Source organism: Phyllostomus discolor, chromosome 2, assembly GCF_004126475.2.
Source record: "Phyllostomus discolor isolate MPI-MPIP mPhyDis1 chromosome 2, mPhyDis1.pri.v3, whole genome shotgun sequence".
Taxonomy (NCBI): Eukaryota; Metazoa; Chordata; class Mammalia; order Chiroptera; family Phyllostomidae; genus Phyllostomus; species Phyllostomus discolor.
The window spans coordinates 212,350,423-212,367,295 of NC_040904.2; positions in this window are offsets into that span (position 1 = coordinate 212,350,423).

The window sequence follows — 16,873 nt, forward strand, 5'->3', positions numbered from 1 at the left end:
AGCTCTCAGCCACCTCCCGCGGCTGTGCCAGGCCACCCAGCTGGCAACTCCTGACGTCAGCAGCTAATCTAGGAAGGCTGCCAGCCAGAGAGAGGGGTGAGCAGCCAAGGAAATCAGGTTTCGGGGTGGTTACCCTCAGGCAACCCCTCCTGCGCTCTCAGCAGCTTCTCACTTCAGCGAACCCCCCCAACCTCGCAGACTGACACCTGGACAGGTGGGGCCGATTATTGCGAGCCGTCTTCTCTCCGTCAGGAGGCGCTGGGCTGCACAGGTGCCGTGCTCAGCCTCCCCAGCTCCGAGGCTGCCTGGTCTCCAAGCTCGGTAAGGCATCCACTGGCGCCCGGATTCCAGGCTGACTCCGAGTCCAGGCTGGGGCTGCAGGGACAGCAGAAGAAGAAGGAACGTCAGCCGGTCCCCTCAGCCTGGGCTGGGTGCACTGCCCCCCGCTGCTCCTCTGTTGTCCAGCCCCACGGCACCTGAGGATAGACACTCCCATTTTACAGAGGAAATTAAGGCTCAGTGAGGTCATAGGTGACTTGCTCAAGGTCTCACAGCTGCTAAGTGTCAGAGCTGAGACTGAAGCCCAGGCCTGGTGGCCCCTAAGCCTAAACCCCTTCTGCCATCTCAGTGATCACCTGACCAGGGTGTGGGTGCTGCCCAGGCCTGTCCTGCCGGAAGGACACCCCACCCTCCACTTTCCTTGGGCCAGCAGAGGTCAGCCAGCCGAGCAGCCTGACCACTGCCTGGTCTGACATCTTCCGTGGCTCCCCAAGCTACCACGGCCAGCAGCAACGAGACCCAGGCCCAGTGATTGGTGGTGGGCAAGAAAAGACTGACATTTGTCCCATGTGCTGGGCCAGGACCTCCGTGGTGACTGCAGCTGACCAATGTGGAAAAAGAGGTTCAGAGGGGAAGTGTCTTCCCCAAGGCCACACTGCTTCTCCATCCACCCTCCCTCCAAGGACCCCCCCCCCCGTGGACCCATCTCTCTCTCCCTCCCTCCCTCATGGCATCTCCTCTCTTCTTGGGTGCCAGGGTCAGAGGCTTTGGACAACAAGGACATCAGAAGTTATCGTATCCGTGTCTTCCCTGAATGGGTGGGAAAGAGACCCAGAGAGGAAAAGGAGCTACCCAAGCTCACGCAGCAAAATAAGACGTGGGCTAAGGGATCCTGCACCCCCACACTTCCTGTCTCCCTGGAATGACACCGAAATTGGCTGGCCCTTCACTCAGGGACCGCACTGGCTGCTCCTAGTCCTCCTGGACCATGAGCGGTTCACAGAAACCTGGGCGCCCTTGGAAGCAGAAGTCAGGCCTCATCCCAGGCCTCACCTCCAACTTGCTGTGTGCCTCTCTGCAGGCCACATCCCTGTCTGAGCCCTGAGTCTTCATCAGGGCCATGGAGATCGGCATCCCTGTCCTGCCCGCGCATCAGGGCTGCTGTGAAGTTCACAGGAGGTGCTGAATAGAAGCCCCTTGTAAACTGCAAGGGACGAGACATGGGACGATGTCCCAGCCCAGCACATCTGGGGCCCAAAGTGTGATGAAAGGTGCCTCACCCCACCTTCCCCCGCCCCCCGCCACCACACATGAACCACCTTCCCCACAGACTTGCCAATGCCTGCGAGTCTATCAGAAAAGCTGGCTGGAGGCTAAAGTGGGGGAAGTAGAGGCAGGAGTTGGGCCCGGAAGTCAGCAGGAGCAGGCCACTCAGGGCTGAAGATCGTGACTGTTTTCCTAGGTCTGGGTCCAGGACGGCTTTGACCCCTGTCTGTGGCAGGGCTGGGCCATGCATGCCCCAGGCCCTGGTACTCCAGCTGAGGAGCTGCTGGACTTTGCTCAAATCACCCTGAAAGCTAATCCCAGAGCCTCACTGCGGCCCCTAGTGTGAGCCCCAGGGATGTGACCCGAGCAAGGGGAGGTGCCCAAAGCGGGGGAGCCCTGAGCCAGGAGCCAGTGCCCAGTGCACCAAGGACTCACTGTGCTGCTCCTGGCTCCGGGCATCAGTTCCCCATCCGTCCTCCTCGCTGCAGCCTTTAAACCACCCGTCACACTCGGAAACAAACCCAAGCTCCTCACTGCGGCCTAAAAGGCGCTGTGAGACCGGGCCGCCCACCTGGTCCTCCCCCACTCCCTCTCCACCCCGGCACCCAGGCCTAGCCTTGTCGACCACTTGGGGCACGCCCCACTCCTTCCTGTCTCCGAGGCTGATGCCCCTAGATCTTCTCAGCCTAGTCCCATTCTCAGTGACCGGCCGCCCAGTGGTTGGCACGCGGTAACTGTCCACTAAATACCTGGTGGACTCACGGGGCTGGATGACAGATCAGGGCCGGGTGTGACAGCCGTGCCATATCACCACCAGGTGGCGCTGCAGACACTTCCCTGAGCCGTGACCTCGGATTCAGCCTCCAGGTTTGTCCTCTCAGCAAAGCCTCCCAGGGCCAAGCCTGTGCCTGGCGGTGCTGTGGGGCACCAGCTGGTTCACCCCCACCCTGCCTGTTCCCCAGGGGCTACGGGAACACAGGGGTCCGGGTGTCCGCAGAGGCCTGGGAGGGAGGGAGGGCTGGCTGCCTCCCGTGGCCTGGACTTCTAGGCTCTTTCTGGGGAGGAAGTGGGTGTGCAGGCACGAGGAGGGGGTGCCGCAGTGGGAACTGGGAGCAGGGGCTCCGGGGAGGCTGCAGACTCAAGAGTCTGTGCACCGAGCCTGGCTGGCCTCCCACCTCCCCCCGTCCTCCTCACGCCTTTGCCAAGCCTGGTCCCGGCTCGGAGCCTCCATTTTCCCATCTGTCAACAGGGGCCACACATGTGAACAAGCACTGACAGCCACCCTGTGCGGCTGTTCGGCTGGAGTGAGAGTGAGGGGCTTCGGAGGGGGCTCCCCAGCGGTGTGAGAGGCGTGGGCAGGTGGGCCGTGGGTGCGTTTGGGGCAAAGGCAGATGGACAAGAGGTCGGCAGCCCCCAGGGCCTCTGCTCCCTGCTCCATCCAACCGGCTTCCCTAGGCCTCCCCTGTCCTGAGGCCCATGGCCTGAAGCGTGTGTCCGAGCATCCCTGGGCATATGCGTGTGTGTCTGTGTTTGAACAAGTATGTGTCTGTGCACACGTGTTGTCTGTGTCCACACCTGGGAATCCGTGGGCGAGGACAAGCTGCAGAGGGGGACCGGGGATCCCAGGACAGAGGGGCCCGTAGGGTACCAGCTTCTGTTTTGGCTGCCCAGCCCCTGGTAGCTGGATCTGTCCGTCTCTCTCCATCTCCCCACCCCCTGCCCCCTGCCCCCCACCAGCACCCTGTGCTTCCTCATTTGCATTCACTTGCTCTCAGACCCCCCAGGCTCCCCCTCATTCTCACTCCTGCCAGCCCAGTCTTGGAGTCTGTGGGCTTCCCAAGGGTCAGGGGGCAAGGGACGGACTTGGAGGGGCCCCGTCTCCAGCATCCTCGCTGCTGCCTGTGGAGAGCCAGCCTGGCTCTAACCCTTCTCAAGAGATAGAATCAGTGGACACTTACTGTGTGCCAGAAGCTTTACACACCTGTTCCCGATACCCTCACGGCAGCCCTTTGAGGTATCTCCACACGTTTTTCGGAGGAGAAAACAGGTTCAGAGAGATGGAGTGCAGAGACCCCACAGTAAGCGGAGCTGGAACCGGCTCTGGCGAGGGGCCCAGGCTCCCTCTTTCCCGATCCCTACCCTCCTGGTAACAAGCCATCTGTCCAGCCACCTGGCTCCTGCTCTTTGGGCTCAAGTGACCCCCTGGGGAGATGAGGGTGGTAGAGGTGGCCGTGGCAGAAGCAAAGGTTCTGCTGAAGTTTGGGGCTTCCGGAGCCGATTCAGCCTCTCGCCACAGCCACCCCAGGCTAGCCAGGAGGTGTTCCCTGCATTTTTCCTCCCAGACCAGCTAAGCCAGCTGTCCCCAACCCCCAGTGGCCCTGCCCAGACACCGCCCAGAGTGGCCATCCTTCCAGGCCCAGCTTCAAGGCTACTTCTTCCCGAAGGTCCTCCCAGATGCCCCATCAGATGTGGCCTCTCCCTCAGCGTCGCCCCTTGTCTCCCTGGACTTCTGAGCCGCCTGGGGCAGAGGCCATGTCCACTGCCAGCGCCCAGGGCAGGGTCATCAGGGCGAAGATCCCGTGACTGCTCGCTCAGGGGTAGTGCTAGTGGCGATAAAATCTACTATCAGCTGAGCACTAAGTGTCCAGCCATTAAGTGCTTGTCGGGCAGTTTTTCAAGGAGTCTTTCCCACAGCCCTCCATGTGAAATGCTTCCTATTATTATCCTCATTTTACAGGCGAGGAAACTGAGGCACAGTGAGGTAAAGTGATGTATCCAAGATCACACAGCCAAGAGATGCCACAAGAAGGTTTCAAACTGAGTTTATCTGGGTCCAAAGTCTGTGTTGCACTGAAGTGAACTGTCAAGAAATAGAGATTCTCCTGGCTGGCATAGCTCAGTGGATTGAGTGTGGGCTGTGAACCAAAGTGTCACAGGTTCAATTCCCAGTCAGGCCACATACCTGGGTTGCAGGCCACAGCCCCCAGCAACCGCACATTGATGTTTCTCTCTCTCTCTCTTTCTCCCTTCCTTCCCTCTCTAAAAATAAATAAAGAAAATCTTTAAAAAAAGAAAAGAAAAGAAAAGAAATAGAGATTCTGCCCTGGCTGATGTGGCTCAGTGGACTGAGTGCCAGCGTGCGAACCAAACAGTCCCAGGTTTGATTCCCAGTCAAGGCACATGCCTTCTGGGTTTTAACCCAGGATCCCAGTAGGGGGCACTCAAGAGGCAACCACACGTTGATGTTTCTCTCCTTGTCTCCCCTCCCCTCCCCTCTCTAAAAATAAAGAAAGAAATGGAGAGCCCTGGCTGGCGTAGCTCAGTGGATTGAGCTCGGGCTTCGAACCAAAGCATCACAGGTTCGATTCCCAGTCAGGGCACATGCCTGGGTTGCAGGCCGTGGCCCGCAGCAACTGCACATTGATGTTTCCCTCTCTCTTTTTCCCTCTCTAAAAATAAATAATTTTTTTAAAAAATGTAGACTCTGCCCTTGGATTCTACCCTCATTCTTAAAAAAAAAAAGAAAAGAAAAGAAATGGAGATTCCAAGGGGGTGTCCTCACTGAGTGCTATGGCCTATAGGGGTGTCTTGCACCAGCAGCTGTAGGCTGGGCTGGGCTGTGCACGGCAGGTCCACCTCACCCCTCACAGGGCCGGAGGCCGGAGCACCCTGGATTCCGGCCACCGCACAAGTCATGCTTCCTCTTCGAGCCTTCATTTCCCCCTCTGCTGAGAGAGGGTTCTGGCCCCAGCCCAGCCTCACGGGGCAGTTGCGAGGATGGAGGAGTCGAGGCTGCCATTTTCAGATGGATTTTTCCAGAAGAATCTTATTTTCAGCCTAGAAGGCCAACATAGGAAACTGATAACAGACATGTTTCATCAGCATAAATTTCCAGGCTCAGGGTGCTGACAGGTCCTTAGCCTAAAGTCCCTTGAGAGGCTGTGTGACAACTGTGATGGAAACTCGCCCCGCCCAGGGTGTGGGCGGGGGCCGCTGCTTCTGGAAGCCACCCCACACCCAGGCTTTTCTGCAGACTACCTGAGCCGGGTGGCATCAAAACCCCTTCAGGCCCACAGGCAAAAAGCTGTTTTTAAAACATGAATTCAACTCAAGCTCTGGTGACAGCCCAGCCAGGCGTCCTAGGTGTCTGCGGCCCCGGCCCTGGCCGTGGGGCCCTGGGCGGGCTGTTACCCCTTGGGCTTCAGGAGGCACAGGAGGCTGGAGGCCGGCTCCGGGGGCCTGTCTGTCTACCTCAGCGGGTCTGGGTGGGAGATGCTTGGCCAGTGGCCTATCCCCGCACAGCCCCTCCAAAGCCTGGCTGTTGTGAGTCAGGCAACAGAGGATGTGTGGAGAGAGACTCCTCTCGGGGCTCAGCTAGGATATGGGAAACGGGGTAAACAGAATGAAGTGGGGGTGAGGGGAGGGGGCAGGGAGCTGACCATGCCCTGAGAGTTTAAAAATAAATCCTGCCCGAGGGCTGCCAGCCACAGCCAGCCACAGCTCCCAGGGCCCGGTGACATCATTAGAGCACAGGATGTCCCTGGCAGGGGCTGGGGGTGGCAGAGGGGACATGGCAAGGGGGAGGGTAGAGGGGTCCTATCTGGCCTTTCTGCACCTGGGAGCTATTTGTGTTTGGGGACAGCCAGCCTGGGTTGTCCTGGGTCAGAGGGGCTGCCCAGGCCACTCCCGCCCCCCAACATTTTCCATTTCACATCTGAGAAAACTGAGGGCCACAGGGCGGTTGTGGGTTGCTTAAGGCTGCTTGCTCTGGGAAATGCGGCAGCTCCACAACTCGAAGCCATTTCTGCCCCTCAGGCATTGATTCTGGAAGCTTGGTGGGCGTTGGGTGGGAGCCATTTGGGGAGAAGGCTCATTTGGGTAGAGGACAGGGTGGGGGAGGCATCCAGTGAGCAACGGCCAGCACCGTGCTCTACACTGGTCACGACCAACAAGCTTCTCCCGCCCACCCGTCGTGCTCCTCACTCTGACTGCAGCCTAGGGGGGACTGGCGGGAGCCAATGCTGTCCCAGGGAACGGAGACCCAGGGAAACAAAGTCACCCACTCCGGGCCACACAGCCAGCACATCGTGCCCAGCTGGGATGGGGTCCAGTCTCCTCCGCCAGTCCCCAGCTGAGCTGCTGACAGAGACCTGAGGGGGAGCCAAGGTGGGTGTAGGCAGGGGGCGGGGGAAGAGGGGCTGCCCCGGGTTTACAGGGAAGGAGGCCCTGCCGCCTTCCGCTGTTGGGGTACCCCTGTTCATTAGGCCTCGCTCCCATTCCTCCTCTTTCTCACCTCTCCTCCACTGGGCTCTGGCTTCCCCACCATCCCTCCTCCTCCTTCAAGGGCTAGGCGCCCTGCCCCACTCAGGACAAAGTCCAGCCGCCTGTCCTGGCCGAGGCTCTTCCCGCACACCCAGCCTCATCTCTCATCACGTACGTGCCGCACTCTAAGCTCAGCCTCACCAAACTGCTCACAGATCCCTGTAGCAACTGCTATTTCAGGCCTCTGAGTAGTTGAACAAGCTGTTCCCCCTGGCTGGAATGCCCCTCCTGTATCCTCCTGGGGAACTCCTAATCATCCTCATAATCCATCTGGGAGCTGTTGTGGCTTCTCAGACTACCCTCATGCTTCTGAATGCGACTGCTGTCTGCCACCCACCTCTCTTCCTGGATCCACAAGTCTTTGGGGTGGGGGGCAAGAACTATATTGCCCTCCTCTCTCCGTGCCGTGTCTAGCTAGTGGATGAAGGAATGAAACTGGTCCTGATCCTGCTCCTTTCTCAGCAGGGATTTTGTCCAATCACATCCCCTCCGTGAGCCTTGTGAGGTGGGGACAAGGCCCACTGTGCAGGGTTGCTGCCGACTGGGGGGATCTGCCGTATCCCCGAGTAGGCATGAACCGGCTTTGCCACAGGAGTGTTGCTCTGGCCAAGTCCCCTTGTCAACCCTCCCTTCGGACCCTCACTTGCTTGGCCCAGACCCCTGAGCCCCTCTGCCGTGCCTTCCCACGCCACCCCATCAAATCAAAGCAGCAGCTGTCCCACCCTCCCTCCCCCTAAGGCAGCCAGCCACAGGCTCTCAAACCCAGTTTAGAGGGTCTATTTCGAGTGCGGAGTCCAGGCCTCATCCTCGGGAGACCCACGTACAGGGAGCCTGGTGTGGGACCCTAGAATCAACATTGTTAAGCAGCCTCCCGGGGACCACGATTCCATTTTGGGTACCTCCTGGAGGGGGGACAACATACAAGCCCCAAATAATGCCCAGACCAGGAAGGGGGAGGGAGGGACAGCCAGTGCAGTCATGGTGGGACTGGGGGCTGGGTATGATGACCTCAGCTGGCAGCTGCCTGCATGCTTCCTCCTTTCCCAACACGAAGGTTAGCCAGGCCCACGTAAGGGGCTTCCTCGGCCTCCGTCCACGCGCCAGAGGCAGGCCCCACAGCCTTAGCATTAGCTGCAAAAGGTGCGTGCGAGCAGGCCTCCAGGCTGTCTGCTGGGAGGCAGAGGTGGATATAAATAACCACGAGGCCAGGCCGCATGAAGTAAGTGCGAGCTGAGAGGCAGGAACCGCCGCTGGGGAACGGGATCTGCAAAGGCGCCCCGGTGGGAAGGGAGGCGTGGGCCCGGAGCTCCCTCGAGTCCCCAGTGACCTTCGATGAGGAGTCGGGGGCTCGGGGCCTAGAGGCCAGGCAGCAGACTGAGCTGCTTCCACCTGCACCCCAAGCAGGAGGTGTGACAATGCCGGGCAAAGCGGCTTAGCAGCGCCCGCCTGGGAGTCGGAGAGGCGCTGGGAACCGGGAGGCCACCCGCCCGGGGACGGCCCGGCCCCCGAGCCCCACCCTTCCCGAGAGCCCGCCAGCCCCTCCGGTTCCCGCCGGCGCCACGTGCGCGCGGAGGGGGCAGTTCTGAGTCCCGGGGTCGGAACAGCCGGCTCGACCTAGGGAGCGACCCCATTGGCTCCCTCCGCCTCGCCGACGCCCCGCCCCCAGCCGGCCCTTACGTAACTCTCCCCCCCCTCTCGCGCCCCGCGGCTGTGGGGGTTGGGGACAGGAGAGGCCGGCTCCTCCCTCGGTGCAACCTTCCCAGGCCCCGCACCCTACCTCTGCTTAGCGCCGGGGGGGGGAACAGGCCGCTCTCCAAAGAGGGTGCGGCCGCGGGGATGGGGCTTACATCCCTCGTTAGGACCCTCGGGTCTCCGGGGCAATGCAGACTGCGGTGGGGCCCCAGCTCTGCCTGAGGCCATGGCTTCCTTTTCTGAACCAAAGTTCCCTCCCCCGGGCTCCCACCTGGGGGCTCTGGAAGTGCCCTGTTGGGAAGCCCTACACAGCTGCGCCTCCCACCCCACTGCGCCTGGGCCACTAAGGTTCTTGAATTCTAAAGTCAGGCGTTGAAGCTCAGTGGTGACTGATTCCTCCAGGTACTCTCTGGGTGACCTTGGTAAACTTGGCCTCTCTCAGCCTCACTGTCCCCACCTACTAAATGGGGCTAAGATGGGTACTCCATTTAGTGTAGGGAAGAAGCGGGTGTGGCAGCACCTGCTGAATACGTAGCAAAGAAGCTGAAGTGTCCTAACCCTCCATTTACCGTACCAGGACTCGGAGCAGTACAGGACCCGGGCCTGGCTCCGCTGGTAGGTGGTGCCCCTGCAGGCCAGTCAGCTCCCTGTGGGCCTTGGCCTTTGCCCAGGGAGCACGGGGTGCCGTCCTGCCCTGTGGCCTGGTGGGTCTAGCTGGTCCTGCAGGTCCGTGTAGCACAGGGGACCCGCCCAGCTGTCCTCTGCACAAGGTCCCTAGGAGCACCTGGGGGGTCCCCTGCAGTACCACCCACGGTCTCACTCCCTGAGGTGGTCCACCCAACACCAGTTTTGAGCAGCTCCTAGGAGCGGATTTAGGGTGAGGGAGGCACCTGCCCAGGCCTTGTCCACACTGCTGAAAAACCAAGGGGGCCCCAGTCTCTGTGTCTGCAGAGCAGGGATAATCCCACCTCCCTCCCTCCGCTCTGCCAGGAAGAAGTCGGTGCTGCTACCCCCGCGCTCCCACGTATCTCACTTAAGGAGCCCGAACCGGGAGCCCCTGCTGGCTTTATGCTGTGTTCACCTGCAAACAGCAATCCGAGGTGAGAGGTGTCCTTTTACAGTTGAGGAAACCAGAGACCGAGTAACTCCAAGAAGTGGAGGGACCAGCTTCCCTGGTTTCCCTGGGACGGAGGGGTTTCCTGCGAGGCAGCCCTTTCAACAGGGAAACTGAGAGTCGTTCTGCCTCTAGGCCACACGTCTTACAAGTGACAGCGTCTGAGTCTAAAGCCTGGCAGCCGGGCCCCAGGCCCCAGACTCGGCAGCACCAACCTGTACTTCCCTCCATCAGTGTTTTTCGAGGACTGAGCGCGTCCCTCTCCCACCTGCCCCCAGAGCCTGCTGGCCGCCCCAGCTCCTGTGTCCGGGTCTAGTTTGGACTCTGCCAGGGGTGTCCAGTGGGAAGCGAGAGAGGTCTCTGGGTTTGGCTACTGAGCTCCTAAGACCCCCCTTGCCCCAGGGCCCCTCCTGATTCAGATCAGCCTGAGGGAAACCCTAGGGTTCATGCATCAGCCCCATATCCTTCTGCCTACAGGGGAGGCTGGGTTCCCACCAGGGGAGCCACTTGTCCCCTAGTATCAGCTGTGTCACTTTGCTTCTTGGAGCTCAGTTTCCTCACTTATAAAACAATGTAGATAAAACCTGCCCTCAATACATAATCATTGTTACTGTTGTTTATTACTGTGGTGAGTATAGCAAACTACTCCATTAAGGCTTCCTCCGTGAAGGTAACTGTACCATTCAAGAAATGCTTCCCACACATTCAAGGCTAAAGAAGCAGATGGCATTTTTCAGGCGACGATCTGAGGTCCAGAGAGGTGGTGACCCGCCCAAAGTCACAGCAGTCAGGGTCAGGGCCAGCGCTGGCAGGGTTCTGTGTTCTTGCGGAACTTACCTCTACGGATGGCAGTTGGGGGAGGTATGGGGAGACTGAGGCACGGGGCAGGGAGATATTGTCGAGGTGCCCACAGGGTGGTGCCAGGCCCCCCCCCCTGCCTCCCAGATGAGCTAGTCCCCTCCTTGCTCAAGGTGGGGCAGGACATGGTACAGGAAAAAGGCCTTTGCTGGGACCAGGCTGCTCTCCCCACTAGTCGGCTGGCTGCCCGTCCCCTCTGCCAGCCACTGTTCCCTGTCAGCCAGCCAAGTCGTGGAGCAGTCCAGGACATTGTGTCCAGAGAGAGGGCCAAGTGGCCCCCCCTCCCGGCCAGCCCCTGACCTCCCGCCCCGCCCCTTCAGGCCTCAGGCCAGCCTGGCCTGGCCCTGGGCCCCGGCATGAACAGGACGCCAGAGCTGCCTTCCCAGAGGCCGGGACAGCGCCCCCTGCTCCAGCCTGCGCCTCTCCCCAGAATGTCTCCCAATCCTGAGAGACTGGCTCCCCAGGGTGCCTCTCAGGAGAAGGCGGCTGGGCCCTGAGACGCCTGTTCGCCTGCCCTCGGTAGCGTTGCTCTGCCCGCCTCTGAACCCCGCTGAGCCCGGGCGAGAGGCCCGCTTTGGCGGAGGACCAGCCGTGGGCGCCCGCGTGAGCGGGACACAGCCTTGTCTCTCTGCTGAGGAGAGCCGAGGCCGGCCTTCGTCACACGGCCCGCCTGAGACCGCCCCACCGAGTGGGGCTAAGGGACAGTGACAGCGGGGAGGGGGCAGTCTCAGAGAGGCAGGGGTACACGAGCCCCTGCTGGTCTCAGTTTAACCGCCTGCTGCCCGGAGACGCCTTCCTTCATTCGCACCCCCCCGCCCCCCAGGCAGAGAGCAGAGCCCCCCAGGCAGAGAGCAGAGCCCCGCACTCATATTTCGTTTCCCCGAGGGTATTTCTCGGCACAGCCTTTCCTGTTCGTCAGATTCCTTGTTGGCCTGCTTCTAGCGCCTGGACCTGGTGAGGACAGGACTGCGTTTTGGCCCTGCTTTATTCCCGGTGCCGAAAACAGGGTCTCGCTCGGAATAGGAGGTCGATACGTATTTATCAAATAAATGATTGAATTTAGGTTGTGCCTTTCAGTATTTCGGACACATCTCGCCTTCTTGTTTCTTCTTCTTTCTTTCTTTCTTTTTTTTTTGAAATAGCTTTACTAAGGAATATTTGACATACAGTAAATTGCACACAGTTAAAGTTATAATCTGATACGTTTCAGCGTGCACACCCGTGACCGTCACAACACAGTCCACGTAATGAGTGTACCTGTCACCCTCAGAAGTTCCCTTGTTCCCCTTCCCAGCCCCTCCCTCCTGTCCTTTCCTCTTTCCCTCTCCTGTCCCCAGGCAACTAACTGCTAAACTGCTTTCTGTTGCTACATGATTAGTGTGCATTTCCTAGAATCTTCTATAAATGGATTCAAACAGTATAGTTTTATTTGGGGCAGTCCAGCCTTCAGCGTTATTATTTTGAGAGTCCTCTATGTTGTTGTATGTATCACTTGTTCATTTCTTTTTTTTTTTTATGGCTGAGTAATATTCCATAGTACAATTGTATTGGAATCGGTTCAACCATTTAGGCCGTGGGAGACATGGGGTTTGTTTCCAGTTTGGGGCTAACAAGTAAGGCTGCTGTGAACACTTGTGTACAGGTCTTTGTAGGGACCCAGACTTCCTAGTGGGTAAACTCTTGGGAACAGAATGGCTGGATGACACTGTAGTTGCATGTTTAACTTTTAAAAAAGCTTCCAAATTAGTTTCCGAAGTGGTTGGACCATTTATATTCCCATCAGCAGTGCATGAAAGTGACTCATTCCTCTACATCTTGTTTTTTGTTGTTTTTAGTTCTCACCTGAAGATATGTTCATTGATTTTTGGAAAGAGAGAGAGAGAGAAAGAGGCAGAGAGAGAGGCACGTGCATGGGTTGCTTTCCGTGCGCACCCTGACCAGGGGTCCAGTCTGCAATGTAGGTATGTACCCTGACTGGAGCTGGAGACAGAACCCGCGGTCTTTGGTGTGGGGGACGACACCCCAACCGAGCAACCCAGCCGGAGTTCATTCCTATACATTCTTACCAGCACGGCGTGGTCAGTCTTCTTAATTCTTCCTCATTTCAGCTCTGTTACAGGTGTGCTCATTGTGACTTTCGTTTGCATTTTTCTAATGACTAATGATGCTGAGCACCTGTCCACGTGCTTGTTTGCTAGTCACGCTAGTCATGTATCTTCTTTGTGAAGTGTCCACTCAAATCTTTTTCTCAGCTTTGTATTGGGTTTATTTCTTATATTGAGTTTGGAAAGTTCTTTATAGATCCCGGACACAAGCCCTTCCGTCAGGTGTATAATTCACACGTGTTTTCTCCCTGTCTGTGGCTTGGCCTTCACCTCTTAATCGTGTCCGAGGGAAGTTTTTTTATTCTGATAAAGTCCCAATTTACCAGTTTTATTTTTCTTTTCGAGCATTCTTTTGGAGTCACAGCTAAGAAATCTTTTCCTCATGCAACAGCACAAAGATTTCCTCTTTTCTTTTAGAGGTTTTATAGTTTATTTTCACGTTTCTGCCTTCTGGCAGGGGCACTTGGAGGGGTCGCCTGCACTCGGGGGCCCAAGGCTTCCCCACCCACTCCTCTGGGTCTGGCTTCTCTGCCCCCCACACACTGACCCCCGGAGCCCCTCCGTGCAGAATGTGGGTTCCACATTGCCACCCCACCCTGCAGAACCCAGCCTGCGTGCTGGGCCGTGACCCCCTGCGCTGGAGCTTCTATCAACCCCCCGAAGAGCCTCCCTGGGGTGGGCAGGCGTCTCCTCTGGGCACGGACGCTTCCCTGGGCTGGCTTCTGCCCTGGCCCTGGTCATAACGACTCGGGTGTGTCCTCCAGCCCGCTCTTCCGCCACTAGAAGCGCCTCCACCCCTCCAGCAGGCTCGTGCCCAGGGCCCAGCTCAGGGCCTCCGTCCAAAGGAGGGGCCCCAGGAGAGCCTGTGGACTGACTGTGTGCGAGGACATTCTCTCACGCGCTCTGCCCCTGGCCACAGACAGAGCAACCCGGGGGTGAGAAACTGAACCCTCACCTGGGCCACCTGGGCTCTGGGGCCTGGGACGTGGCCCTGAGGACCTCCTGGACCTTGTTCTGGGCTCCTGCCTCCCGTTTCTGGCTGGCCTTCCCGTTCCCTGCGTGCACCACGCTGGCTCCTGCCTTGCCTGCCCGTGGAAGGGGCTGCTGAGCCCCTGGCTTCTGTCTCTGCAGTTCTCTTCTCGTTCCGGTTGCAGGTTGCAAGTGGGGGAAGGTCCCCACTTCCCCCAGCCACCCGATGGAAAGGGACCACTTGGGCTCTTGCTGCCGTCTGACACTTTCTCACTTGTCTGTGGTTGACAGGAGATCACCTTTAGGGGGACAGGGATTTTGTCTGCCGTCTGCCCTTATCGTCCTCGTGTCTAGAAGTGTCTGGGGTTTGTGGAGGCTCCGTGTTGAATGTAGAATGTAGTACATCGGGACAGAGCTGGCTGAAGGACCCAGGTGTTCCCGTGGCTGGGCCAGGCCTCTTCTCCGGCCTGGCCTCACCTGGCTCTGCCGCAGCTCGGCAGGGTCCCGATTAGGTCCTCATGTCTAGGGAGGTCTCTGTCAGTACCCCTGTGGTCCTGCCCAGGGCTCCCCTCCCTGGGAAAGGCGGCACAGCACAGAGTCCTCCAGGGTCCCCCCCCCAGATTCTGGCAGCCAGTGGGGCAGGAAGACGTGCTGGCCCGGGGGCCAGGCCGATGGCCTAGCTGGACAGGTGCCTAGTTGGGCAGGGGCCTAGCCCCACTATCCCTCCTCGTACAGATGGGGCAGACGTTAAGAGGGGAGAAACGTGTCTGAGGTTGCACGGAGAGTCTGCAGCTGTGAGGACTGAGAACTCACTTGTCTTGCTGGCAGGAAAATTCTCTGAATCAAAACCCGGCAGATCAGCAGGTTCCTATTGCCCAGGGGCTTGGAGACTTCCTGGCTGGCCCCAGCCTGTCCTGACACCCTGCCCAGGCGGGACTTGCACAACTGGCCCTGCCCCGTGGAAAGGAGTGGGGAGGGTGAGAGAGCACCCCTCCGCTCCCTGAATTCTGAGGGAGCAGGGGGTGCGGTGGCGGGAACGAGGCAGTGGTACCCACTTGGCTCAAGGGCGGTCCCTGACGTGGGCAGACAATGAGGAACGGAGCAGGGTTCTCCTGCCCCCTCGCCTCACCCCCACCTGCCCTTCTGCCTCTCCTGGGAGAGACTCCCGGGAGGTTTCCAGACACATGTGGAGGGCCCATCGCATTCGGAGGCCAAAGGCTGGGCCCCGGAGAGGAGGCGCGGCCACCGGCACACTTCACAGGAGCTGTCCTCCTGGGGGACAGGCAGCCCCCCGCCGGGGCACGGGGCAGAGTGGGGGGCGGAGGCAGCCCAGGCTCCGCAGCTTGGAGAGCCGAGTTTCCTCTTCCTGGTGCTGCTGCTGACAGAGCTGGGTTTCAGCCCGTCTGCTGCTGTGAGGACACATCCTGGACCGGCTGGCCGGTGGCGTCTGAGGATGGATAATAATGGCCCTGATGATGAAAATGATACTTGTCACTTACCCCGGGCCAGCCACTGTGCTAAGCATTTCCCCTCTCATTATTTTATTTCGTTTCATGAGGACGTACATTTTAGAGGTGGAAGGAATGAGGTGACAGAGTGGAAGTGGTTGGCTTGAGGTCACCTGGCTAGGGAGTGGCAGGGGCAGGGCTGGAACCTGAGTCTTCTAAGGGTGTCCAGAATCTTCCCTGACAGGCGCCCACCTGACAGGGTCCCTGCGGAGGGGCTGTGGCCAAGCTTCTCTCCTCCCTGGCTAACCCCTCCTCCTCCTGGCCTCCGGACCCCGGGGCCCCTGTGCACACCTGCCCTGTAACTGCTGCTCGGCCCGGGCTTCCAGGGCAGATAAAGCACTGAGACTAGGGGCTTTGTTTACAGTGACATAAATAGGAATGAGTGCAAGGGCCCTGGGGCCTGGCCACAGGGACATAGGGACAGGCTGGGCCTCTCCCCGGCAGGACAGAGGAAGGGGAGACCGCTGGAAGCGGCCTTATGTCTGGCAGGCACCCTAGGCCCGATGCTGAGGGGGGAAGTGGCCAGTGGAGGGGCATGCCATCGAGGGCTCCTAGGACCCTAAGTGGAGGTTGCATGTTTGACCTGAGGTCCTGAGGTCGTATGCTTGCAGGGGTGGGCTATCAGTTTTGGCCTGTTTGCAGGCGGGGGAGGGGGAGGCCTGAGGAGACCCCTATCTCGCCCATGCCCAGAAGAGCTGCTTGCCTATTGCCCAGCCTGGTGGTCAGGCCCGGCCTGCCTGCCTGCCTCGTGTCACCCTTCCATAGCTGTTACCAGTTTTATGCATGAAAAACGCCATACACAGCCCTGACTGTGTATGTGGCTCAGTGGATCGAGTGCTGGCTTGCCAGCCAGGGGGTCACCGGTTCAATTCCCAGTCAGGACACATGCCTGGGTTGTGGGCCAGGTGCTCTGAGGGGGGGCACACAAGAGGCATCCACACAATGATGTTCCTCTCCCTCTCTTTCTCCCTCCTCACCCCCTCTCTAAAAATAAAATCTTAAAAAATCGAAGAGAACAAAAACAAAAACACTACACACAGGTGAAAACCTCAGCTTCCCCACTTCCTGGCTTTGTGAACTTAGCAGGTAACCTGACTTGGAGCCCGCTTCTCAGCAGTACTGCAGAGGTCATGCCTGCACCACCAGGTCACTGTGAGGGCGAGGTGAGGTCCAACAAGCACCTGGCCGCCTGCTCCCACTCAGGGGCCTTTGGGGGCCGATGTCAATCACTGCGGGGAAGGTACTGAATGGGGTTGTCTGTGTGTCTCTCCTCCCTTCTCCCAGCCTCATAGGCCAAAGATGGGGGCGGTGGCTGAACTCCCCAGGGATCAGGTAGGAGGCTGGCTGTTCCCCAGCCCCGGGCTCAGGGGGGCTCTCTCGGCCCTGCCCACTCCTGAAGGTCTAACGGAGTAGGCAAACGCTGGTTCTAGAGCTTCCTGGGGGCTGTTCCTAGCGGAGCCAGAGATGCATCATCGTGTTCTCAAGGCTCTGCTTCCAGCCCAGGCTCCACCGCCGGGGAGTGCAGGGAGCTAGGGCCCCCCGCACAACCTCCGGGACCCCATCTCCCATGTGGAGAAGTCCCCAGGGCAGTGGGCACCCTGAGGCGTCCTGTGTTGACGGGACAGGTGGTCAAAAAGGGGCCCATGCTCATCCAGCAGTCAGGTGAAGGCGAGTGTTTCTCGAAACCGACAGGGGCCGGGTCGCTCCCTCCCCCCATCCCAAAGCGGAGCCCAGAGACAAAACAGGCCAGGAGCATGCAG